General features: G+C 35.3%; 1 long non-coding RNA gene across 2 annotated transcripts; it reads left to right on the forward strand.

The window, feature by feature from the left end:
* Window positions 1-1203: 1203 nt before the first annotated feature.
* LOC127844093 (uncharacterized) lies at window positions 1204-25790 on the forward strand. Of its 2 annotated transcripts, none has more exons than XR_008032558.1 (3): window positions 1204-1905; window positions 24285-24585; window positions 24886-25790. It is a non-coding gene; the product is annotated as an uncharacterized LOC127844093 (long non-coding RNA). The 2 variants fall into 2 exon arrangements; XR_008032557.1 differs by having other exon boundaries at window positions 24285-24439; window positions 24741-25788.
* Window positions 25791-26363: the final 573 nt, after the last annotated feature.

Genomic DNA, 26363 nt, shown 5'->3' on the forward strand with positions numbered 1-26363 from the left:
CAGATTTACTGAACGTGAGCAAGGACCACAAGAGTAGAGATGACCTGAGATGCGGTATGGTGGCTAAATCATATCGAGTAATTCTACCATGCAATTCCCTGTACGTTATAATAGATTGGGCCACTTTCGGACCAATACCAGGAAGCATTCGCAATTCATACTCAGACGCAGTATCAACATCAATAAGCTTTGTTCGGTCCATGATTTGAAATTATGTATTTAGTTTAATTATTTTTTAAAGAAACTGGCATAACTACTATTTCCACTACCAGGTACAAGAAAAAAATAATTTTAAATCAACGTACCCAAATTTCACAAAAAAAAATAATTTAATTTATTGGAGGGACTACGGTAATGCACTGAATGGGTGCGCTCATGAACAAATTTTAAGTGTACGGTAATCCACCAAAACCTTTCCAATATCTCGTTGGACAGAATATTTTATTCACATTCCAACGAAATCATCTTGATATTTGGTATGTTGATTGCTATGAATAGCACACAACAAGAAATATCTACAAATATACAAAATATGCAAGCTACAATATGAAGCGTGCACACACTTGTAATGAAATTGTGATCCAATCACGAACAATGTTTAACGCTGTTAATAGATAACTTATCTATTTGAAATCAGGAATTCACTAGTTAATGCCTTTTAACTAATGAAATTTGTATTGAATTAAAAATGAATGTAACAAGTCTCATAATGTATAGTGAAATGTTACAAATGAAGTATAATTTTAGAAATTCACTAGTTATAAATAACCAGCGAAATTGTTATAATTTGAAATTGTTATAATTGTAATGTCAGTTGTCTTCACTACAGACTGGACATTTCCTGTAGGAAAACACTAGAACATTTTATTTATGAAGAGACTTTAGTAATTGAACACAGGTCACACATCATATAATAAACAAATGGCAAAAAAGACTTAAATTTCAATGAAATAATAAAATGCAATATGATATGAATAACACTCTTTTTATTTAATGCTTTCCGGTGGTTTATAGAGAAATATCAGTGAATTAAAACTGATAATTTCACTGTTTCAAACAGTGAAAATTATCAGTGAGAATTATCGATAATTTTCATTGTTTACTGTGAAATGACGTCATTAGCCGGATTTTTTTCGAAAAAATCTCTGCTTATAGATTGATGTTGTTGGGCGGGCAGGCGGGCGGGGTGGCGGCGTGCTCGAAAATGTTAAAGTTCTTATTTCATGGTATAACTTTGGTATGCTTGGACCTAGAGTCTTCAAACTTGACATGAAGGTTGGCCAGGATTAACAGATGACCACTGGTCATTTCAAGGTCATTCATTTGAAGGTCAAGGTCACTGTGATCTTCAATATAAAAAATGTTAAAGTTGTTATAACTTTGGTATGCTTGGACCTAGAGTCTTGAAACTTGACATGAAGGTTGGCCATAACTAGTTAGTAACCACTGGTCATTTCAAGGTCATTCATTTGAAGGTCAAGGTCACTGTGACCTTGAATGTAAAAATGTTAAAGTTCTTATTTCATGGTATAACTTTGGTATGCTTGGACCTAGAGTCTTCAAACTTGACATGAAGGTTGGCCAGGATTAACAGATGACCACTGGTCATTTCAAGGTCATTCATTTGAAGGTGAAGGTCACTGTGACCTTCAATATAAAAATGTTAAAGTTGTTATAACTTTGGTATGCTTGGACCTAGAGTCTTGAAACTTGACATGAAGGTTGGCCAGAACTAGTAAGTAACCACTGGACATTTCAAGGTCATTCATTTGAAGGTCAAGGTCACTGTGACCTTGAATGTAAAAATGTTAAAGTTGTTATAACTTTGGTATGCTTGGACCTAGAGTCTTGAAACTTGACATGAAGGTTGGCCAGAACTAGTAAGTAACCACTGGACATTTCAAGGTCATTCATTTGAAGGTCAAGGTCACTGTGACCTTGAATGTAAAAATGTTAAAGTTCTTATTTCATGTTATAACTTTGGTATGCTTGTACCTAGAGTCTTCAAACTTGAAATAAAGATTGGCCAGTACTAGAAGATGACCACTGGTCATTTCAATGTCATTCATTTGAAGGTCAAGGTCACTGTGACCTTAAATGTTAAAATGTTAAAATTGTTATAACTTTGGTATGCTTGGACATAGAGTCTTCAAACTTGACATGAAGGTTTGCAAGCACACTTAGATGACCACTGGTCATTTCAAGTTCATATTTGTGACCTTAAATGTTATTGTTGTTCATGTATATGCATGCATTCAAAACATAACACAAGGTTTGCTCATGCCTTGAAAAGTACTTACATTTCATTTTGACCTTTGAACAATATTTCAGTAATTTAAGTATTGCATTGACAAAAACACGAAAGGTACTTTCCTGTCATTTAAATCAAAAATCCGGCTTCAATGCGGTCATCTCCGACCGCGGAACTCTTGTTTTTTTGACGAAATGACGTCATTATCCCAGCAAAATTCGTTAGTTAAACTCTTGAACAATGTATATAAACTGTGAAAAATGCATTAAATAAAAAGAAAATTTGTTGGATTCGGTGGATTATCGACTTTAATTCACTCGTGATCATAGAAAACATATATTTTCTATGATCACTCGTGAATTAAAATCGATAATCCACCGGATCCAACAAATATCCTCTATATATATCTAGTTTGATTTGAAGTGTTTTGATACTTAATTAAGTTTCAATATCACCGAAAATTCTCAACAATAAGAATGAATAATGGTGAATATGCGAAACTTTTGCAAAAAATGTTTATGTGTACATGAAACACGAGTTGAAAACAATGTGGTTATTTGCCTGACTGTAGGCAAATCAATGATATTACAAAAGGACAGCTAAATATAGATGGTGAATGGAGCGAATAATAGCGATTTCATGGTTGAAATCACCGCAAATGTACGTAGTGCAACCTACGTCGAAATCAGCAAAATAGCTAACAAAACACGACGTAATCGGTTGAATTCAACACCTTATACCTAAATTGCAATGAAGAAATAGTAAATTAATGAAAGTACATACAGTTAATATGAAAACAAACAAAGACAAGTGTTCTTGAAAATGTTTAAGATGGCCGACTCGAAATTTTTCGAATCAAAATTTCTGACTTTTTTAAAGTAAAAAATACAATTAGTTCGGTGCTCGCAGCGCCATTTGTTGTGATATAGTGGTAAATGAATATTACATATCCACATCAGCAGATGTGGATGACATCAGGAATGGTGAAATCACAGGAAACAAACAGATTAAGTTAACAAGAACAATTAAACGCAGAACAATTAAACGCGACTTCTTCTGTCTTGATTTCGGATAGCACACTGGATCCCTGCTTTATTTACGCCCTACTTGTCCAGAGGTCGGAACGGTCCCAACAAAATTCGGTTATTCCACCACAGGTGAAAGGTCAAGGTCATCCTTCAAGGTCAAAGGTAAAAAAAATAATTCAAAAACTTTAACCAAAACTTTTACCTTCTTCATAACTTTTGCAATATTGAACGTAGCAACTTGATATTTGGCATGCCTGTGCATCTCATAGAGCTGCACATTTTGAGTGGTGAAATGTTAAGGTCATCCTTCAAGGTCAAAGGTAAAAAAATAATCAAAGCGGCGCATTAGGGGGCATTGTGTTTCTGACAAACACATCTCTTGTTCTAATTTGTTTGTGAATCCCATTTTATTGCCATTTACAATATTTTGAAATTATATACCGTCTTTATCCTAATAAACGCTCCCGCCCTAACAAACGCGCCCCTATCGTAAAATAAAATGAAGGAGTGATGAAAATAATAGCGCCCCCTTTTCTCGGCTGCTAAGGGGTAAAGTACTGGTTATAGGCCCAGGAAACGGACTTGAGAGCGTTTATATAAGCCTGAGGCTTTTGATGCAATCTAAGGGGTAAAGTAATTGCATTTTATTAACAGAACATTCTTTTTTTTATCAACAAGGTACAGTACAGCTCACACAAAACCAACAAATTCTGCGATCCGCGGAGTTTGACGACATCAAGTGTTCGCGGAGTTGAATCGGCATCGACCATCTGGTTGCCGCGTCTGTTCGCCGAGACAAGCCTCGGCATGATGCCGAGGAAATTGTTGGTGATGTGACACTCCGCGAACACTCTTATTAACTATAATTTACCTAGGATAAAAACTGATTACAAGTTCCGAATCCGAATCATAAAGTTTATTAAATGTAGTTGTTGTTTTCAAATTTCAACATGTATTTCACACCTTGACAGTTTTTTCTGTCTTTTTTAAATGCCTTGTATAAAACAAAACCGTGTTCGCACCTAGCTGTAGGATACTGCACCTCGATGAGTGATAATTGCGTGTTTGATAAGGCAAGTAACAGTTTGAAGCCATAGATAACTCATAACTGATTGTAATAATCGTATTTTCCCGAGTCTCGATTCCCCGATACATACGTTTCAACTGTCTCAATCGCATACATGCAACTTCTCCCGTCTTTATCTATTACTCGATAATCTCGCATATGCCCGATTTCCTTTTTTAAAAGCAAACTCTGGTTAATATGGATGATAAAAGTGCTCAATTTCTGCATATGCTTCTATTTAAAGATTTGATGAAATAAGCGCCCAATCAGGACAGTTGTATTACAACATGCGTTAATCACCTGACATGGTTTGCACTGGTCGTGTACAGCTTTTTTAGGCTTTAAATTCTAGCCACATTTACATAGTGCATGTGAATTAAATGAATTTCTTTGTTCTGAAAAAAGCGCGCAAAAATTGGCGTGGGTGTATTTAATTGTGAATAAACATTTCATAGCGGGTAAAACATTGAGATCATTAATTTTAATTTCCAATAAAAGTTTCGTTGTGAATTTCAACTAAATTACCGGGTCATGTAGCGAATTACTTGGCATTGACATTTCCTCTTAATTAAATATAATTCAAACACGCTGTATCGTTACCGTTACGCTGTTTCAGTTCCTTAATTATTGAAACCATTATTTTATTGTATACTGACTGCACACAAGTGTCATGTACAGTTCATATTCGTCTGCAACGACCAATAAACAACTTAATCGGGACGGCAGTATTCCCACTGAACACGCAGTTCATCACCAGAAGCAATGTGTAAATTTAAATTTAGATGCACATGTACACAAGTTATTTTCTGAAAATCGGGAAGAAGTGAAAGTAATCATTTAAAAAATAAACCAACATTTGAATTTCCTCAAATGGTCAACATTATTTACATTTTTGTCGTCTGTGTATTTTAGCAACTCGATCATATGCAAAAAGATATCGTTTTTTTTCGATGTTTAAAGCAAGTCTCGTTTCCCTGATTAAACTGTGTAAATTTCTTCGATATGGTTACTGACCTACATTGTTTTGACAGAGGACATCCGATGGTAACTGTATGAAGTATGCAGAAAAGCTGACGAAATGTTAAAAAAATCACAGAATAACAGGGTATTATCTGTATCTGTTTCTTATATTCTTTAATTTGAAATTCTTTTATTCATTAATTTTAAAATTATTTAACATTTGTAATAGTATACAATCAATATTTGTACATATTTCTCCTCGGTGAATCGCCGCGTGTCAAGACGCGGTGTGATTCGGCAGATCCATGCCGAGGCAGAAACAGAATGATTATAGGGTGCAGTATTCTGGTAAGACTAATTGTGATATGTTTACGATTGCTCAATGAACTTGGAACTTTTCGCAAATACCGGTAAACATATTTTACGTGTCAGTTCATATTATACCTAAAGGGGGGTGAAATAAACGGGCCCCCTTTGTGATTTGCATCGCGCCCGGGTGCGTTTATTAGGATAAAGACGGTACTTGGTTTGTGCAAAACATGTCCTTTAGAAAATGGATGCAAAGGATAGCGAGCAACGTGTGTGTTTTTATTAATGAGGGCTTTAACGGTGTATAGTATAGTGTGTTTTGACCAAATATGCCCCAAATGAAATAAAGTATAATAATTGTAGCAAGGGTTTCAATTAAAAATATCTTTTCGGACATTCATCAATCCAAGTAAAGTATAATTGCCGTCAAATGATACAAATCAACAACTTTGGCATGAAACGTAACTTAGGCATAGTTTTATAAACCAAAACAACTTTCACTTTTTAAGACATTAAAAATAATTTAAATAAAGGATACATGACAATTTTAGTCACATATCCATTATACAATCAGTAAAAAGTACATTTCTAACATGTTCAAGAGATATTGTGAATCGAATGAACAAGAATATTACGAAAATAAAAGTAACACAAGTAGACATATCTCTTCACTTCACCCTTTACACAAAATATAATCGACATCACTAATTCAACAATTCACCAGTACATGTTTGGGTCTGCAATGAAGCACACTGTTGGGCCTTGTCCGGCCAGCGGATTGTGGGTTCCTTCTAGATGCATGTGCGCGGAGATTCCTCATCTGGGTGGATGATGGTGATTGTTGTTTTTGCGGTGTCCTACATAAGTATCTTGGATAATTTAGGCTGGGTATACACTGTTCACCTTGTTATTTGGACGTTCTTGGCGTAGGCGTTTGTACTGTGGCCATAGTCGCTTACATGCGTTAACAATCTCCCCGTATGATAATTGTCGTTGTGAAGAAGCCAGATACCACTAAACCGGATGTAAAAAACGTTCATGTATTTCATATTTATAACCATCTTCAGACTTTTTAATAAATCATACACGGTATGTTAGCAGGTTGGTAAATGTATTATTGCCTATTGTCAATTTTATTTGTAGACGTTTAAAAAATGTTGTTGTCGTGTATACATTGAGTTTAGTCAAATAATTTCTTATTCAACAGTGTCGCCACTTTTGTGATACTTGAAAACGCAATTTATGACTTACATTTTAATAACGCCCGTGTTTCTTATCAATGAATGTTCATACATTACAAAAACATGAAGAAATAATTGCATGATCTTTTTCTATTTTATTTTTTTCATGAAAATAATAAAACAAGAAAAAGATCAGTAATCACAATTCATTTGTGTTTATGCAATTTTCATTATTACAATTATTTGCTTAAATGTGCAGCCCATATGGATGGGTGGCATCTACCTATGAAATAAAGTAAACGAATATTGCGGTGTTTGAAGACACTAACATTGTATTAACTGTGAAATATATATGTGGCGATGCGGTCTCGTTCGCTTGCAAGTGAACCGGTCACGGGGCGGTTGCGAGATATTCGATAATTGTAGGCACTTATGTAATGCGGAAATATTTATTCCAATTAATGCTAATTTCCGGTCAGGATGACACCACTGACTGTTTGTATGTCTATTAACTAAATTATGATGTACCCTTTAGGTCAAAAGTACATATACGCCAACAGCTAAAAATAGATATCACAGCGATGACAATTTTGTCACTGCGGTAATGAATTTATCATTTTGGTGATATATTTGTAACTGCGGTGATACTTTGTCTGACCCAAAGAGTTTGATAAGAGCTAACTGACCAATGAAATAAAGTCTTGCAAAACGGCAAATCAGCGAATATTTACTGCAAAGTTATCAATGTTTTGTTTTTAAGAAACTATACACGAAAAACAAAATAAACAAAAGCAAAGTGACATAAACGTTGTTTTATTCAAAATAAACGATAGCAACGTGTAATGAATATTGCTTAATGTATGTGAGTAAGTTAAAAAGTAAGTTTTAAAATAACACGGATTATAATTATATATATCTATTACAGGCAATGTCTAATAATGAAGTAGAATTGCGATTTTACTTACTTTGTTATTATTTATTTTTTTATTTTTTATAAGTATACTGTGTGTATGTACATTTCTGTATACTTATTTAAGAACGCGACCGAAATAAACTTATGGCACTCGATCTATTGTCAACCTTTTAATTGAAGCTTTATTCGTTGTTACTTGTTCATATTAGTATGACTTCATAAAGAATTAATAATCTAGGTGACAATTTCAGAAACCTTATTATTATCTGTTGCCTCAACGTCTGTGCGTGTTTAAAACCATCGGATAAGTGTCATAAAACCGGGATACCGTGTAGGCAGTAGACCGTTAAACAAAGTGATAACGGATTAATAGCACAAGTCTTTAACAACGAATTCCCTATGATCTAATTGCGATAAAGCAGATGATGTGCCAATAAGTGTAAGTTAACAAATAAAATGTACAATTCACTAACCATTTATTTACTCAAAACGATAAGTGTGGCAAACAGCTGGCCATCTCTATAAAAATCCTAAAAAAGTTGAAAAATCGCGGTTTGGTACGGGGAAAATGATTGGTTGAAGACTGACCCAAACAAATTAATGTTTAAGCAGGCATAAAATATACCAACAGTCATAATTTGTCACCGCTGTGACAAAATTGTTACCGCAGTGACAAAATAGATATCACCGCGGTGACGAATTTGTTACCGCAGTGACAAATTATCACCGCGGTAACAATTTTGTCACCGCGGTAATATCTATATTTCGCTCGACTATTATCTATGAAATACATATATTGGAGCTATCCTACTCAACCCGGCGTTGGCGTGAGCGTGTGCGTGAGCGTTAGCGTTGGATTGTTAAAGTTTGCATACCACCTTAAATATTGTATAATGTCCCTTGACATATTGCTTTTATATTTTGCATACATCTTTACCAAAATGACCTCAATCTATAAACAAGAGCAGACAACTGTATCAATCTTTTTGTAAGAATTATGGCCCTTTTTCCACTGAGAATATGCATATTATTGATAAATCTATGGTAAAGTTTGCGTACCACCTCAAATATTTTCTATGTCCCTTGACATATTGCTTATATATTTTCATATATATATATATATATATATATATATATATTTTCATATATATATATATATATATATATATATATATGGACTCCACCCAAACCATCCCCCACGCCCCACCCAGACCCCCCCTCAAAAATGTTTTGTTTCCTTTTTATTTTTTATTTTTGAAAGATCATCTAATAAATTCTCACCCCCACATTATACCCCCCTTTCTACCTCACACCCAAATATTTATGCCCCCCTTCGAAGAAGAGGGGGTATTTTGCTTTGCACATGTCGGTCAGTCGGTCGGTCTGTCGGTCGGTCCGTCCGTCCACCAGGTGGTTTCCGGATGATAACTCAAGAATGCTTAGGCCTAGGATCATGAAACTTCATAGGTACATTGATCATGACTCGCAGATGACCCCTATTGATTTTGAGGTCACTAGGTCAAGGTCACGGTGACCTGAAATAGTAAAATGGTTTCCGGATGATAATTCAAGAACGCTTATGCCTAGGATCATGAAACTTGATAGGTAGATTGATCATGACTCGCAGATGACCCCTATTGATTTTCAGGTCACTAGGTCAAAGGTCAAGGTCACAGTGACCCGAAATAGTTAAATGGTTTCCGGATGATAACTCAAGAACGCTTATGCCTAAGATTATGAAACTTGAAAGGTAGATTGATCATGACTCGCAGATGACCCCTATTGATTTTGAGGTCACTTGGTCAAAGGTCAAGGTCACGGTGACCCGAAATAGTTAAATGGTTTCCGGATGATAACTCAAGAACGCTTATGCCTAGGATCATGAAACTTGATAGGTACATTGATCATGACTCGCAGATGACCCCTATTGATTATGAGGTCACTAGGTCAAAGGTCAAGGTCACAATGACCCAAAATAGTAAAATGGTTTCCCGAAGATAACTCAAGAAAGCTTATGGCTAGGATCATGAAACTTGATAGGTACATTGATCATGACTCGCAGATGACCCCTATTGATTTTCAGGTCACTAGGTCAAAGGTCAAGGTCACAGTGACAAAAAACATATTTACAAAATGGCTGTCACTACAACTGAGAGCCCATATGAAGGGCATGCATGTTTTACAAACAGCCCTTGTTTCTTTTTGAAACATGGTAAAAAAAAACACATATTTATTATGCCCCCCTTCGAAGAAGAGGGGGTATATTGCTTTGCACATGTCGGTCTGTCGGTCGGTCTGTCCACCAGGTGGTTTCCGGATGATCACTCAAAAACGCTTGGGCCTAGGATCACGAAACTTCATAGGTACATTGATCATGACTCGGAGATGACCCCTATTAATTTTGAGGTCACTAGGTCAAAGGTCAAGGTCACGGTGATCCGAAATAGTAAAATGGTTTCCGGATGATAACTCAAGAACGCTTAGGCCTAGGATCATGAAACTTGATAGGTACATTGATTATGACTCGCAGATGACCCATATTGATTTTCAGGTCACTAGGTCAAAGGTCAAGGTCACAGTGACCCGAAATAGTAAAATGGTTTCCGGATGATAACTCAAGAACGCTTAGGCCTAGGATTATGAAACTTGATAGGTAGATTGATTGTTACTCGCAGATGACCCCTATTGATTTTCAGGTCACTAGGTCAAAGGTTAAGGTCACAGTGACCCAAAATAGTAAAATGGTTTCCGGATGATAACTCAAGAAAGCTTATGCCTAGGATTATGAAACTTGATAGGTAGATTGATCATGACTCGCAGTTGACCCCTATTGATTTTCAGGTCACTATATCAAAGGTCAAGGTCACGGTGACCTGAAATAGTAAAATGGTTTCCGGATGATAACTCAAGAACGCTAATGGCTACGATCATGAAACTTCATAGGTACATTGATCATGACTCGCAGATGACCCCTATTGATTTTGAGGTCACTATGTCAAAGGTCAAGGTCATGGTGACCCGAAATAGTAAAATGGTTTCTGGATGGTAACTCAAGAACGCTTATGCCTAGGATCATGAAACTTGATGGGTACATTGATCATGACTCGCAGATGACCCCTATCGATTTTGATGTCACTTGGTCAAAGGTCAAGTTCATGGTGACCCGTAATAGTAAAATGGTTTCTGGATGATAACTTAAGAACGCTTATTCCTAGGATCATGAAACTTTATAGGTAGATTATTCATGACTCTAAGATGACCCCTAATGATTTTCAGGTCACTAGGTCAAAGGTCAAGGTTACGGTGACCCGAAATAGTAAAATGGTTTCCGGATGATAACTCAAGAACACTTATGACTAGGATCATGAAACTATTAGGTACATTGATCATGACTGGCAGATGACCCCTATTGATTTTCAGGTCACTAGGTCAAAGGTCACAGTGACAAAAACATACTCACACAATGGCTGTCACTACAACGGAGAGCCTATATGGGGGGCATGCATGTTTTACAAACAGCCCTTGTTTATTTTATTTTTGAAGGACCGTCCAACCATCCCACCCAAGCTATTCCTATCAAACTTGAAATACAATCTTATTAGTTTCTGTCTTCACGAACGTTCAATAGATTGTGGAAAATATACCTGAACTCAGATTTGTATTTAATGTACAACTTCTTTAAAACATAAGTGATCAATATGTTTCAATTATGGTCCTCTTCAACTTAGAATATGACTATCCGGGTTTTCCCCAGGCCATTTAAGCGCCCCTTGCCGGTGCGCTTGAATTTAGAAATCAGAGTCCCCAGGGCGCTTGAAATTTTCCGATCAGTGTATTTTTCAGTAAAAGAAAGTGGAGATTGTCTAAAAAAATCAAGGTTTCTCTATCAGTGTATCAATAATCCTTGTTTTAAAAGAGCACTCAGTACCTACTGAGTAATCGCCATAAACACCACATGGGGAAATAGATAATCCACTGATAAGAGAATAGCATGACGCGCGTATCGATTATTCTAGCCACATTACACAGTCATTTAAATGCTGACAAGGATGTATCTGGTAACTTTTCAGTCGTCAAACTGTGAAGTTCATCGTCCAATCGGTTACGCGAATGCTTATGAGGGCGGGGTTAACTATCGACCATTATTTTTGATTGACGTCGGGCATGCAGTAAGAGTTTATCGCAGCTTGATTAGCAAGAAGTTGTACCATTTACGTTATTAAAACCGGTAATTAGTACAGTATAGTACATTAAAGACTGTTTCGGGCATCATCATCACACCTTTTTACTGTAAACAATTGTTACCTATGACTCATAATTAATACAAGAAATTAATTGCAAGTGGTAAACAAGTAATTATTATAGCGAGTAAGTTGTGCAAATGACTCCCGGTTACAATTATGTGATAACAATTTAATTCCAGTACATGTATATTTCATGTCCATTTATAAAACTAGAACTGATTCACCTCGTTTTTCTGACATTTCGACATGTAGTGCGCTTTTACAAATTTTCGTTGAATTAATTACGCACGCTTGTAAATGTTTCGTCCGATAATCGATAGTTAGAAGACTGATGATGGCAACTGGCCGTAATCCTCATGGACAACGTGAATTTCATGTATAATTCCGTCAAAACATTTATTTGACTCGTAAAGTGTTTAAACAAATTATCGTTGAATTTATAACGCAACGGTTAATATTTTTTGAAATCTCAAATGGGAATAATTAAATTTGTAATCCGAAACCCATTCCCGTAAGTCGATGTTAACGCGTTTTTAATCCGAGACACACTTCTGAATGTAAATGTTACCGCAACATTAAATATTTTTGCTTCAAATTAGCAGTGCAAATTTATTTTGTGTCGAATCTTTTTCTCAATTAAAAAGAGCGCCAAAATTATGCAGCATGTACAACGTTGCGTCATTTGCATACAAAAGCGTGCGTGTATTTAGCGTTTTAACAAGCACACAACAGGTCAGGGGATTGACGCATATTCAGAGGCAATATTTCATCAAATCCATAAATAGTCACTTAAAAAATGGCAAGGTTTGTGTTAAAGAAATAATTGAGAGCTTTTATCGCAAATATTTACCAGAAAGTGATTGATAAAAAAGGAATAAACGGGATTATCGGGTAATAAATAGAAACTTGAAAAGTAGTAAGTATACAGTAATAGAGTTGGGTTGAAATGGATGTATTGGGGAATCATTCGAGTCGGGATTTTACTATCTGTGCAGGAAAGTTTTAAAACAATTAAACAATATAAAAAAAATATATGTTTAAATGACTGTTTTTTTTTTTAAGAGTCATAGTGCACCAAATGACGTCTTTTGACGCTTTTTTTCTCTGAGTTATAACGCACCACAGAACGTGAATTGACACGTTAAATTTTTTAAAAAATCAACGTCTGGAGGGGACACCCCTCCCGAACCACCCCTAGCAGCCCCGGGGCGCCTGACAAAAATCCTGTGGAAATCACTGGACTATATTACCTTGAGCTTATTGAATATGAACAATTTCCCCATGATTGCTTACGTTATACTGTCAAGCACTCGAATAGTCGAGCGCGCTGTCTTCTGACAGCTCTTGTTAGCTGTTGGCGTATTTGTACTTTTGACCCAAATGGTACAGCATACTTAATACGTTCAGTCAGATATGCCCGAATGTTCTAAATTATTTATTCTAACAAAGAAAACCAAAGCAGCTCTAGTAAGTAACTTACTTTTATTCTAAGAACTATTCAGCATGTAATAAAGCTACATTTTCACAAATGTCCTAAAGACATGACGGTAATGAGACATTATGGAACAAAGTAAAATTGTGTTAAACAAGAGCCAGCCAAGTCTGAAGTATAAACGTCTGTTCAGAAATTACACTAACTGATACTATAATGGCAGAATAAAGAGATTAAAAACTTAGTTAAGAAAGGTCAAAACTTGTGGCCACATAAGTGTAACTAACTGCCTTTAACTCAAATCAAAAATAGCCTATCTACCAGAAAATGTCAGAAAATGTAGAAAACAATCCAACATAGATAGTAAACAATTAACTCCAAAAAAATTAGAAACAATTTGTGGAGTGTGGGGTAACTCCAGTGAATTAATAGATATAACTGTTAACTATTACTAATCTAAATTTAGAAAATGAAAATTTCCTAAGTAAATGTTTGCAAACATTATCTAAGTGTTGATAAGAATTTGTAAAAATATGCCATGGTGTCTTGATCCTGATTAATTACTTAATTATTTATTAGAAATTCCAGCATTTCTTTCATGGAGATGTTGAGTTTTCAAGAAAGCATCAAGAAGTCATTAAATCAGCCCAAACAGCTTATTTTATTCAGTTCTGAGAGCACTAGCAGAACAGTCTATTTTCCCTCAGAACAGTCCATTTACAGACATTTTGATTGGTTAAAAAACGAATGACCGATCGGCTTGCAACATTGAGCTCATGAATTTTCATACGAGCCATTTTGTTTGTTTATGCCGCCGGTAGGGTGGCATATAGCATTTGAACTGTCTGTCCGTCCGTCCGTCCGTCCGAAAACTTTAACATTGGCCATAACTTTTGCAATATTGAAGATAGCAACATGATATTTGGCATGCATGTGTATCTCGTGGAGCTGCACATTTTGAGTGGTGAAAGGTCAAGGTCATCTTTCAAGGTCAAAAGTAAAAAAAATACAATCCAAGGGAAGTAATAAGCTTTAAAACGGAGATAATTTCTAAATCTGCCAAATGATATATTGAAATTTTATTTCAAAGCGGCGCAATACAGGCATTGTGTTCCTGACAAACACATCTCTTGTTATGTCATGTTTTCCTGGTTTAATGAAACGCCGAGAATGATGACATTAAAATTGATTTATGTAACGTAGTACTACAATTTTCGAACACAACATTTTTCAAACTTAAAAATCTCAATTATGAGTAAAAAGAAAATTAGAATCATATCGCGTTCCACTATTTTCACGTTCAAAACGATGAAACCACACCTACTCCACGTGCAAAAGCGCCCAATTGTTACGGAGGAATGATTTTATCGTTATCTTGCACAGAACAAAGCCAGATGATCACATGTTAATTTTAAATCCCAATGTTAAAGGGATCTTTTCACGCTTTGGTAAATTGACAAAATTGAAAAAAGTTGTTTCAGATTCGCAAATTTTCGTTTTAGTTATGATATTTGTGAGGAAACAGTAATACTGAACATTTACCATGCTCTAATATAGCCATTATATGCATCTTTTGACGATTATAAAACCTAAAAATTATAAAGCGTTGCAACGCGAAACGATTGAATACCGGTAATGGGTCGTTAAGCCACCGTGATGGGTTTTTTATTAGTTCTAAATGATAAAATCTATTGTAGATATATTTGTGTATTTGCAATTTCTTCACTGTCGTCTTCCGCACCATCAAAGTCCATTTGATTTAAACACACATGTTCACTGTTTAATGACTCATAACTGCTTATGTTTAATTGATTTTCTATTTCGAGAACGTCTTCTGCAATTGAACTTAAATTGTGGTAAAAATTAATTTGTTTACAAGAAGTGAATGAATTGTTGGTGGTCCGGCTTCTTTTTCTTGACGTTGGTGTTTTGGGTGTCGATGCTATCAAGTTGGCAAGCTTTTGTTTCAGCAGTGAACTTCTCAATGTGTCGCTTGATTTTTCAGTTGGTTTCATGAGTATTAAATCGGGTGCTTGGTTTACTTCCAGTTGGTTTCATGAGTATTGAATCAGGTGCTTGGTTTACTTAGAAGCCGGCTTTTGGGTTGTTTTTTTTCCTGGAAACACGCGTTTTGCTATTCCTTCGACGTTTCGTGAGAACTGTGTCTATTTTAAAAATAGAATGTCCATGAATCCCAATTTAAAGGGGTGTTTTACAGGGTCTTTCTACATAAAAAAACAGTTTTTTGATAATTCCGACATGATAATTTATTGAAGATACAAAAAGGTTACGCCAGCTTAACAAAATTCATTAAATTTCAACTCAAAATGAAAATGTGAATTTCTTGCATTTCCTACATGATAATTTATTGAAGATACAAAAAGGTTACGCCAGCTTAACAAAATTCATTAAATTTCAACTCAAAATGAAAATGTGAATTTCTTGCATTTCCTATCATTTCTAATTTACAGACCCATTATTAAAATATTACTCCAGCATAACAAACTTCCAACATTTATTAGCATAATATTACTCCACAGTAGAAATTAGTCAAAGAACAAAAAAAAACAACAAACAGCAATCACATTTGTTTAAGCATGTATTCTAAATTAAAAGTGAGTAAAATATAGACTGCATACAACATTTGAGGATCTGTCAACTTTATACACTGATCACATGCAAGTTTTTCCTTAAAGTTAACAAAACAGTTATATAAAAATTATATTAAATTTTATAACTTATGAACTAATTATAACAACAATATATACATATTCTCATCTAAAAGACTAGTTGATCAAGTTTTTTTAAACACACATTGTTGTTCCATTTCAGTAAAATCACGCTATGATGACCTTAGTTGAAAACATGTTAATATCAACATGAAACAATATCAGATGATCACAGGAGGATCAAAGTATCAACATTTCAAAACAAATATTTCTGTACAGCAAAATAAAATATTGATCTGCAAAACTAGAAAATGATTTACACTTACAGTTGTAAAAATATAAACAAAATAAATATGATAACAGAACTTTAATAAATATGAATGAGGTTGTTACAAAATAACTCATTATCAATTATTTATGTATACATATAAGTTTTTACTAAATATAAAATACTTCAAATAATGCTCATGATTAATATGATGATTTAACCATGATCAATAAAAATCATTTCGTTTCCATTTAAGACGATATTTTATGTTGAATTCACTAAAACACAAACATATGAACACAACTTCATTGAACAGTCGCCTACAAAACTATTAAAATAACTGCATGACAGAGCATAAAATGCATTTAAATGTTATATATGAATGGTTAACATATACAGAAAATACACATTTTAAACTGTTGAAAATGGGGAATAACTGTTGTAATGGTTAACTTCAGCAGACAAGTCACACATTCACAACTTTATATTTTCAGTGACAATTCATGCAAGTTTTCAATAGTGTACGTGAAAGAGAAAGATACCACCTTGGGACATGTTCATGTCTATATACAAACAAAAAGATGGACATTATAAGTGGATAGACGCCAATCATGATTCAAATGGACTGGGGTCATGGGGCACAATAACATATTTTAACTTAACCTTTATATTTCAGTTGAAAACATGAGGACAAACTTCCTGTTATTACTTTCATAAATGCAAAAAAGCTGATATAATAGTTGATTTTTTGTTTGTTAAAATTTATATTTAACCAATGGAGTTTATTTAAAAAATATACCATTCGCATATCTTTTAATTAGCTTTGCAGGAAGCCACTCCTCTGCCATCATCAAATCTCCAGAAGGCTTCTGTTGGTTCCATATCCAGGGTTCGACACTAAGGCACGTCCGACAGACATTGTCTAGTAAGATCGGTGGTCGGGCTAGTTAAACTGCGGGCTAGCTTGTCCGACTGGTCGTACATGAAAAAATCTATAATGATTAATAGAACTATAACTAACTGCTGTGAAAACCTTTTTTCTTAATGTGTAAAATTACTCTCGTATCCGTTATTTACATCAGAACAAAACTAGCGTATATAAATAAACACGGAGCATTCACATGATTCATCGCTATTTTTAGACGCAAAGGAGGGCTTCCAGCAGAAATTGCTTTTTCCATTGGTCAAGTTGTCATGAATATTAATGATTTTCTGCAGTGTCGTAAACCTTTACAGCATGTTTTTACGACTTCTATCGAAAATCGGTTTCGTCAATGCAAACATTTTGGCGTAGCAGACAAAAGAATGTAATTTAAAGAATGGCTTTGTTCAAGTTTGGATTTTCGTCCGAAAAATCAGTAAAAAAAGAAGAATCCGTCGGTAAAACTGACAGGAAACTTGAATATAAAAAAAGAAAACGTCAATTTTATCCTAAATGGAAAATTGAGTTTCCATGGTTTGAACTTGACGAAGAAAAGCAAAAACTGTTTACTCTATGCATCAAAATAACTTTCTGGTGTTCACTGATTTTTTACTGATAAATCCTGATTAAACAGTTACATGACACAATTGTGTTTATTTGCAATGTCATTTATGGTCTAGTATACATCAGATTCGGGCTAGTAGATTTTAAGAGGAGCTGGTCCGATGGTCTTGCTGTAAAAAAGTTAATGTCGAACCCTGATATCGGTGGTCTCTGTTGTGTTACCAGTTTTCTTGTGGTCATTGACCTGTATAGTCTCTGTGAAGTAAACATGGCAATAACTAATTTTCTTTACTGTATTTATGTTAACATCTGTAAATTAATGCAGGATATATACTTTCACATGCACAAGAGTAAATATGCACAACATTTTTAAAGTTAATATGCTTATGAATAACTCATTTATTATGATAAACAGGACGTGTGTTTGTAAAAAACAGTTTCCACCAAATACACTTTTGTCTCAAATCTCCTGTAATATCATAGAACACATCACAAATCCCCATGGTGATTAATATCATTATACACATGATTTATATTTAATCTTTCCAACAGGGGCTGTACTTTAAAATGCAACAATGCACAGGTTCATTTTATGATAAAGTTTCATCACTCTAGCAACAATGCATTTCACTGTGGACCCTTTATTAAAGCTGGCTAGCTCAGCTGGAAAATCACTGGACTATGAACTTGACTTTCACTGAGCTTAATTTCTCAAGCATTAATACTTTTATGTAACAGTCAACATACTTAAACACAATTCTTGCTTGCTCAATTGGTACAGTGCATACATATTCTCGGCTAGCGGATCCAATACCCAGCCAGGGCACATAACAAGTAGTACATCATGTGATATACCTATGGAAAATTTAATTAAACAAAGTTCCCTTTCTTGCAAAAAGGTGTCCATAACTCTCATAAGCAAAGATGGAAAAAACTAATAATAATTTGATAAAAATGATTATAAAATTTCAGAACTATAAAAGTTATATTGTATGATAAAAGCGTTATAAACTCTATTAACATAGATACAGGGGATTATTAGAACGACAAACCAAATTTTTATTTTCCCACTAGTAAGAGCATAAATAATATTGATTCTCTAACAATTAACATTTGTCACTTACAAGTTTACTTTTCAATTCGGAATTTTCTTTTTCCAGCGCAGAACACCTTTCTTGTGATGCCCTCAAATGTTCGGCCATTTGGTTGTGGGGACAGTGGTCTAGTGGTAAGATGCTGGGCTAGGGATCGAAAGGTCCCTGGTTCAAATTCCGCCCAGGCACTGGATTTTTCTGAGTAAAATTAATCCCACGCTTGCTCCTCTCCACCCAGGTGTATAAATGGGTTCCTTTGAGGGAAATAAGCCAATGCCGTGGCTGCCTGGTGCGCCATATGTTAACGGACGACTTAAATCCCACAATAATACTCATTATTAATTATTTATGTATACATATAAGTTTTTACTAAATATAAAATACTTCAAATAATGTTGATTGTGAAGTTGGCTGAAGATGTATATGGAAGCAGACTATAAACCGCACCTTTAACCTTTTGTATTTCTCCTGAACAACATGATATATATGTTTCACTGCATTTAAACTTTGAAAGTCTCTTCTCGTCATCTTCTGAATACATAAGACTCTGCTTATCTATGACAATTTACCTATATGTGTTACTTAATATAGGCTAACATCTTTCATTGTGGTTTGCAAACTCTTTTTTTTATGTCCCCCACTATAGTAGTGGGGGACATATTGTTTTTGCCCTGTCTGTCTGTTGGTCTGTTGGTCTGTCTGTCTGTTTGCGCCAACTTTAACATTTTGCAATAACTTTTGCTATATTGAAGATAGCAACTTCATATTTGGCATGCATGTGTATCTCATGAAGCTGCACATTTTGAATGGTGAAAGGTCAAGGTCAAGGTCATCCTTCAAGGTCAGAGGTCAAATATATGTGGCCAAAATCGCTCATTTTTAGCTCATCTATTTTTTGAAAAAAAATTATGAGCTATTGTCATCACCTCGGCGTCGGCGTTGGCGTTGGCGTTGGCGTTGGCGTTGGCGTTGGCGTCGGCGTCCGGTTAAGTTTTGCGTTTAGGTCCACTTTTCTCAGAAAGTATCAATGCTATTGCATTCAAACTTGGTACACTTACTTACTATCATGAGGGGACTGGGCAGGCAAAGTTAGATAACTCTGGCGTGCATTTTGACAGAATTATGTGCCCTTTTTATACTTAAAAAATTGAAAATTTTGGTTAAGTTTTGCGTTTAGTTCCACTTTTCTCAGTAAGTATCAATGCTATTGCATTCAAACTTGGTACACTTACTTACTATCATGAGGGGACTGGGCAGGCAAATTTAGATAACTCTGGCATGCATTTTGACAGAATTATGTGCCCTTTTTATACTTAGAAAATTGACAATTTTGGTTAAGTTTTGTGTTTAGGTCCATTTTATTCCTTAAGCATTAAAGCTATTGCTTTCATACTTGCAACACTTACTAACTATCATAAGGGGACTGTGCAGGCAAAGTAATGTAACTCTGACTGGCATTTTGACAGAATTATGTGCCCTTTTTATACTTAGAAAATTGAAAATTTGATTAAGTTTTGTGTTTAGGTCCACTTTATTCCTACAGTATCAAAGCTATTGCTTTCATACTTGCAAGATTTATGAACTATCATAAGGGGACCGTGCAGGCAAAGTTATGTAACTCTGACTGGCATTTGAACGGAATTATGGGCCCTTTATACTTAGAAAATTGAAAATTTGGTTAAGATTTATGTTTTGGTCCACTTTACCCCTAAAGTATCATAGATATTGCTTTCATACTTGGAACACTCACAAACTATCATAAGGGTACAGTAAAAGGACAAGTTGCATAACTCTGGTTGTCATTGTTACGGAATTATGGCCCTTTTTTGACTTAGTAACTTTTAATATATGGTTAAATTTTGTGTTTCGATCCACTTTACTTCTTAAGTATCAAGGCTATTGCTTTCAAACTTCAAATACTTACATGCTATCATGAGGTTACTGTACCTGGCAACTTTAATTTTACTTTGACCTTTGAATGACCTTGACTCTCAAGGTCAAATTATTAAATTTTGCTAAAATTGCCATAACTTCTTTATTTATGATTAGATTTGATTGATACTTTGATGAAACTACTCTTACCTGACATACCACAATAGACTCCACCCAAACCATCCCCCGTGCCGTCCCCTCCCCCCCTCCCCCCTCCCCCCCTCCCCCCCCCCTATTTTTTTTTTTTTTTTTTTTTTTTTTTTTAAGATCATCTCACAAATGACCACCACACCCTCACACTATACCCCCCCCCCCACCCCCACCCCCCCCCCCTAATTTTTTTTTTTTTTTTTTTTTTTTTTTTTTTTTTTTTAAGATCATCTCACAAATTACCACCACACCCTCACACTATACCCCCCCCCATTTTTTTTTTAAAAATGGTTATGTTTGAAATACCGTCCAACCATCGCACCCAAACCCCCCCCCCATCGCCCCCCCCCAACCCCCCCCCCCCCCCCCCCCGGATTTTTTTTTTTTTTTTTTTTTTTTTTCGCTTTTTTGGAAGATAATGTAATAAATGTCCACAACCCCACACTATACACCCCTCTTCACTCCACTCCTCCCTCCTTTGTGATTGAAAATGAGAGTCCCTTCACCTTTAAAAAGAAAATAGATGAGCGGTCTGCACCCGCAAGGCGGTGCTCTTGTATGAATACTTTTGCAATATTGAAGATAACAACTTGATATTTGGCATGCATGTGTATCTCATGGAGCTGCACATTTTGAGTGGTGAAAGGTCAAGGTCAAGGTCATCCTTCAAGGTCAGAGGTCAATTATATGTGGCCAAAATCGCTCATTTTATGAATACTTTTGCAATATTGAAGATAGCAACTTGATATTTGGCATGCATGTGCATCTCATGGAGCTGCTCATTTTGAGTGGTGAAAGGTCAAGGTCATCCTTCAAGGTCAGAGGTCAAATATATGTGGCCCAAATCGCTTATTTTATGAATACTTTTGGAATATTGAAGATAGCAACTTGATATTTGGCATGCATGTGTATCTCATGGAGCTGCACATTTTGAGTGGTGAAAGGTCAAGGTCATCCTTCACAAGGTCAAGGTCATCCTACAATGCCAAACATCATATAGGGGGACATTGTGTTTCACAAACACATCTTGTTTTCAAGAATAAAGGCCATGCCCATTCCCCAATTGTTCAAAAACCCTGAATTGAGACTCATTCTTCTAAAATATTAATCCAGTCAGACATTTAATACAAATGTTTATTCCAGCTGTTTTATATAACATTAATTGACATATTCAGCCCATTATGCAATACATTATTAAATCATTTATATTTGTCAACAACATTGAAATAATTAGTGATAACATAAAACCTACATGTTATTAATTGCATCTGTTAAACTGCTAACTCAGTTGAATCACAAAAAACATTGATGGTATCAATGTGCACTGTTTTATCATCAACAAACTGAATGGATACAACTTACATTGTACCAGCAGATCTTCATACATGTATTCATTGCTTTCTTCTATCTCACAGGTAAACCCATCCTCAATTTTCCGTTTTTTCAAAGATGCTGGTGAAAATTCCTTCCTAAAAGTGTGTTAAATCAATTTTTTAAATCAAGTTGGTCTCAAGTGATTATATGTTTAATTTATGGTTTAATTTGCAAATATGATATCACACACACCTTTAATATTTTATTTGGACTAACATCAACAGATGCTTGCATCCATTTTTTACATACAATTAAATCAGTTTATTTTATTTGGCCATGTGTCGTGATATATGTAACCAGTAGATCCTTTTTATAAAATAGACGAACAGAAAATAGAGATTATATAAACCTATGAAACCATCTCCAGAACTTTGTACCTGTGTTGATTTTTATAAATTAGATGGGTCATGAATTGTTTCTAGATTATTGAAGATGTTATATTTTATAGATTTATATTTTAAGAAGAACGTATTCTTACACTTTCTTATTGTATTCTGCCAGACCTAGCCTTTTCAGAACTTCCAGACACGTTTTTATTTCATCGTCTAATAATTTCACTAACGGCCGGAAAAACTTTTCGGTAATTTTAACGGAAGTTTCTGAAACATCCTCCACCATGGCCCAGACGTTCTACTCCAGCTGAGCAATTTTCAGAGATTTTTAATCGCACGTTTATCACAGTTTCCGTCAATATTCTAAGTCATTTTAACCGCCCGTAAGTTATAATAAAGTCCAGTTGACAGACAACTACATGCTTCTTTTGGCTTGATTGTAACCGAATGTTTAGAGCCATGTATTCCATCAACTACAAAGGTTTTCATGGATGGTATTAATTTTATTGTCTCCTACCGGTTTCAGTCTTTCTGTCTGTCTGTATGTCTGTATGTCTGACACACTTTTCTGGATCCTGCGATAACTTTAAAAGTTCTTAATATTTTTTCTTGAAACTTGAAACATGGATAGATGGCAATATGGACATTATGCACGTCATTTCATTTTGTTCCTACGTCAAAAATTCTGGTTGCTATGGCAACAAATATTTTTAAAAATCTGACAATGGTGGAATTTCTTACAATGGTGGAGCCGGTAGGGGACATATATTGCTTGGCAATAGTCTTGTTTTATCATTATTTATAATAAATTCCGCCAAAGCTTTTTGGGACATATTCTTTTCAATACCCTTCCTTTCCCCTAAATCCTTATCGTCAATACAAGCGACGTTTTTTATAATTAATTATTTCAAATGTTTCTCCGTCGATGCCATTTTCTCTTGTTTCTAAATTGGTTTAAATTAGTTTATCAGTAATTTCATCAGCCGTTTCGAATGCTCTAGTGCTTCTTTCGATTGTCTTAAAATATTATCCGGTGTACCGGATATTTGTGGAACATTAATTTCACTTCTGTCTAATTGTTCGTATTTACAGTCTTTTCTTAACTTAAAAAGTACAAAATCCAGCTCGACCACATTGTTTGTCCGCATAAACTGATTTTTGACACATTAGTAAGTTTAAACATATTAAATCTACCGGTAGCTCTTTCCTGTGTTGTATTGCCTTTTTAGCCGGATTTTTTTCGAAAAAATCTCGGCTTATAGATTGATGTTGTCGGGCGGGCGGGGGGGCTGGCGGGGGGGCGGGCGGGCGGGCGGGCGGGCGGGCGGCGTGCTCGAAAATGTTAAAGTTCTTATTTCATGGTATAACTTTGGTATGCTTGGACCTAGAGTCTTCAAACTTGACATGAAGGTTGGCCAGGATTAACAGATGACCACTGGTCATTTCAAGGTCATTCATTTGAAGGTCAAGGTCACTGTGACCTTCAATATAAAAAATGTTAAAGTTGTTATAACTTTGGTATGCTTGGACCTAGAGTCTTGAAACTTGACATGAAGGTTGGCCATAACTAGTTAGTAACCACTGGTCATTTCAAGGTAATTCATTTGAAGGTCAAGGTCACTGTGACCTTGAATGTAAAAATGTTAAAGTTCTTATTTCATGGTATAACTTTGGTATGCTTGGACCTAGAGTCTTCAAACTTGACATGAAGGTTGGCCAGGATTAACAGATGACCACTGGTCATTTCAAGGTCATTCATTTGAAGGTCAAGGTCACTGTGACCTTCAATATAAAAAATGTTAAAGTTGTTATAACTTTGGTATGCTTGGACCTAGAGTCTTGAAACTTGACATGAAGGTTGGCCATAACTAGTTAGTAACCACTGGTCATTTCAAGGTCATTCATTTGAAGGTCAAGGTCACTGTGACCTTGAATGTAAAAATGTTAAAGTTCTTATTTCATGGTATAACTTTGGTATGCTTGGACCTAGAGTCTTCAAACTTGACATGAAGGTTGGCCAGTATTAACAGATGACCACTGGTCATTTCAAGGTCATTCATTTGAAGGTGAAGGTCACTGTGACCTTCAATATAAAAATGTTAAAGTTGATATAACTTTGGTATGCTTGGACCTAGAGTCTTGAAACTTGACATGAAGGTTGGCCAGAACTAGTAAGTAACCACTGGACATTTCAAGGTCATTCATTTGAAGGTCAAGGTCACTGTGACCTTGAATGTAAAAATGTTAAAGTTGTTATAACTTTGGTATGCTTGAACCTAGAGTCTTGAAACTTGACATGAAGGTTGGCCAGAACTAGTAAGTAACCACTGGACATTTCAAGGTCATTCATTTGAAGGTCAAGGTCACTGTGACCTTGAATGTAAAAATGTTAAAGTTCTTATTTCATGTTATAACTTTGGTATGCTTGTACCTAGAGTCTTCAAACTTGAAATAAAGATTGGCCAGTACTAGAAGATGACCACTGGTCATTTCAATGTCATTCATTTGAAGGTCAAGGTCACTGTGACCTTAAATGTTAAAATGTTAAAATTGTTATAACTTTGGTATGCTTGGACATAGAGTCTTCAAACTTGACATGAAGGTTTGCAAGCACACTTAGATGACCACTGGTCATTTCAAGGTCATTCATTCTAAGGTCAAGGTCACTGTGACCTTGAATGTAAAAATGTTAAAGTTCTTATAACTTTGGTAGGTAAAAATGTTAAAGTTCTTATTCCATGTTATAACTTTGGTATGCTTGTACCTAGAGTCTTCAAACTTGACATAAAGGTTGGCCAGTACTAGAAGATCACCACTGCTCATTTCAATGTCATTCATTTGAATGTCAAGTTCATATTTGTGACCTTAAATGTTATTGTTGTTCATGTATATGCATGCATTCAAAACATAACACAAGGTTTGCTCATGCCTTGAAAAGTACTTACATTTCATTTTGACCTTTGAACAATATTTCAGTAATTTAAGTATTGCATTGACAAAAACACGAAAGGTACTTTCCTGTCATTTAATTCAAAAATCCGGCTTCAATGCGGTCATCTCCGACCGCGGAACTCTTGTTTAATCATTAATTGATTCGGCGTGGTTGCTGGTCATTCCTGAGTAGGGATTGTATATGCCTAATTTTTCTAACACCCAACGACCAGAATTATTCAAAATGGTTTGATGCAAATGTCTTTCAAAACAGTTCTTAAATTCCTGGCTCCACTCTTGTTCTTTTTCAGTTTTATGATCAGAGTAATCCTCTTCAGTTGCACATTTCATCAAGTCTTGCACATGTTTATTGTACACGGACAAATCATCATTTTTAGTCCCCTACCGGTTTGACCGGACGGGACTTATGTTTTTTTCTCCGTCCGTCGGTCCGTTCGTCACACTTTTCCGGATCCTGCGATAACTTTAAAAGTTCTTAATATTTTGTCATGAAACTTGGAATATGGATAGATGGCAATGTGGACATTATGCACGTCATTTCATTTTGTTCCTTCGTCAAAATTGTGGTTGCTATGGAAACAAATAGACTAGAAATAGTGCTGAAAATGGTGTTTTTTTCTTGATCCTACGATAACTTTAAAAGTTCTTAATTTTTTTCATGAAACTTGGAACATGGATAGATGGCAATATGGATATTATGCACGTCATTTCATTTTGTTCCT

This window comes from Dreissena polymorpha, chromosome 9 (assembly GCF_020536995.1).
Source record: "Dreissena polymorpha isolate Duluth1 chromosome 9, UMN_Dpol_1.0, whole genome shotgun sequence".
NCBI lineage: Eukaryota > Metazoa > Mollusca > Bivalvia > Myida > Dreissenidae > Dreissena > Dreissena polymorpha.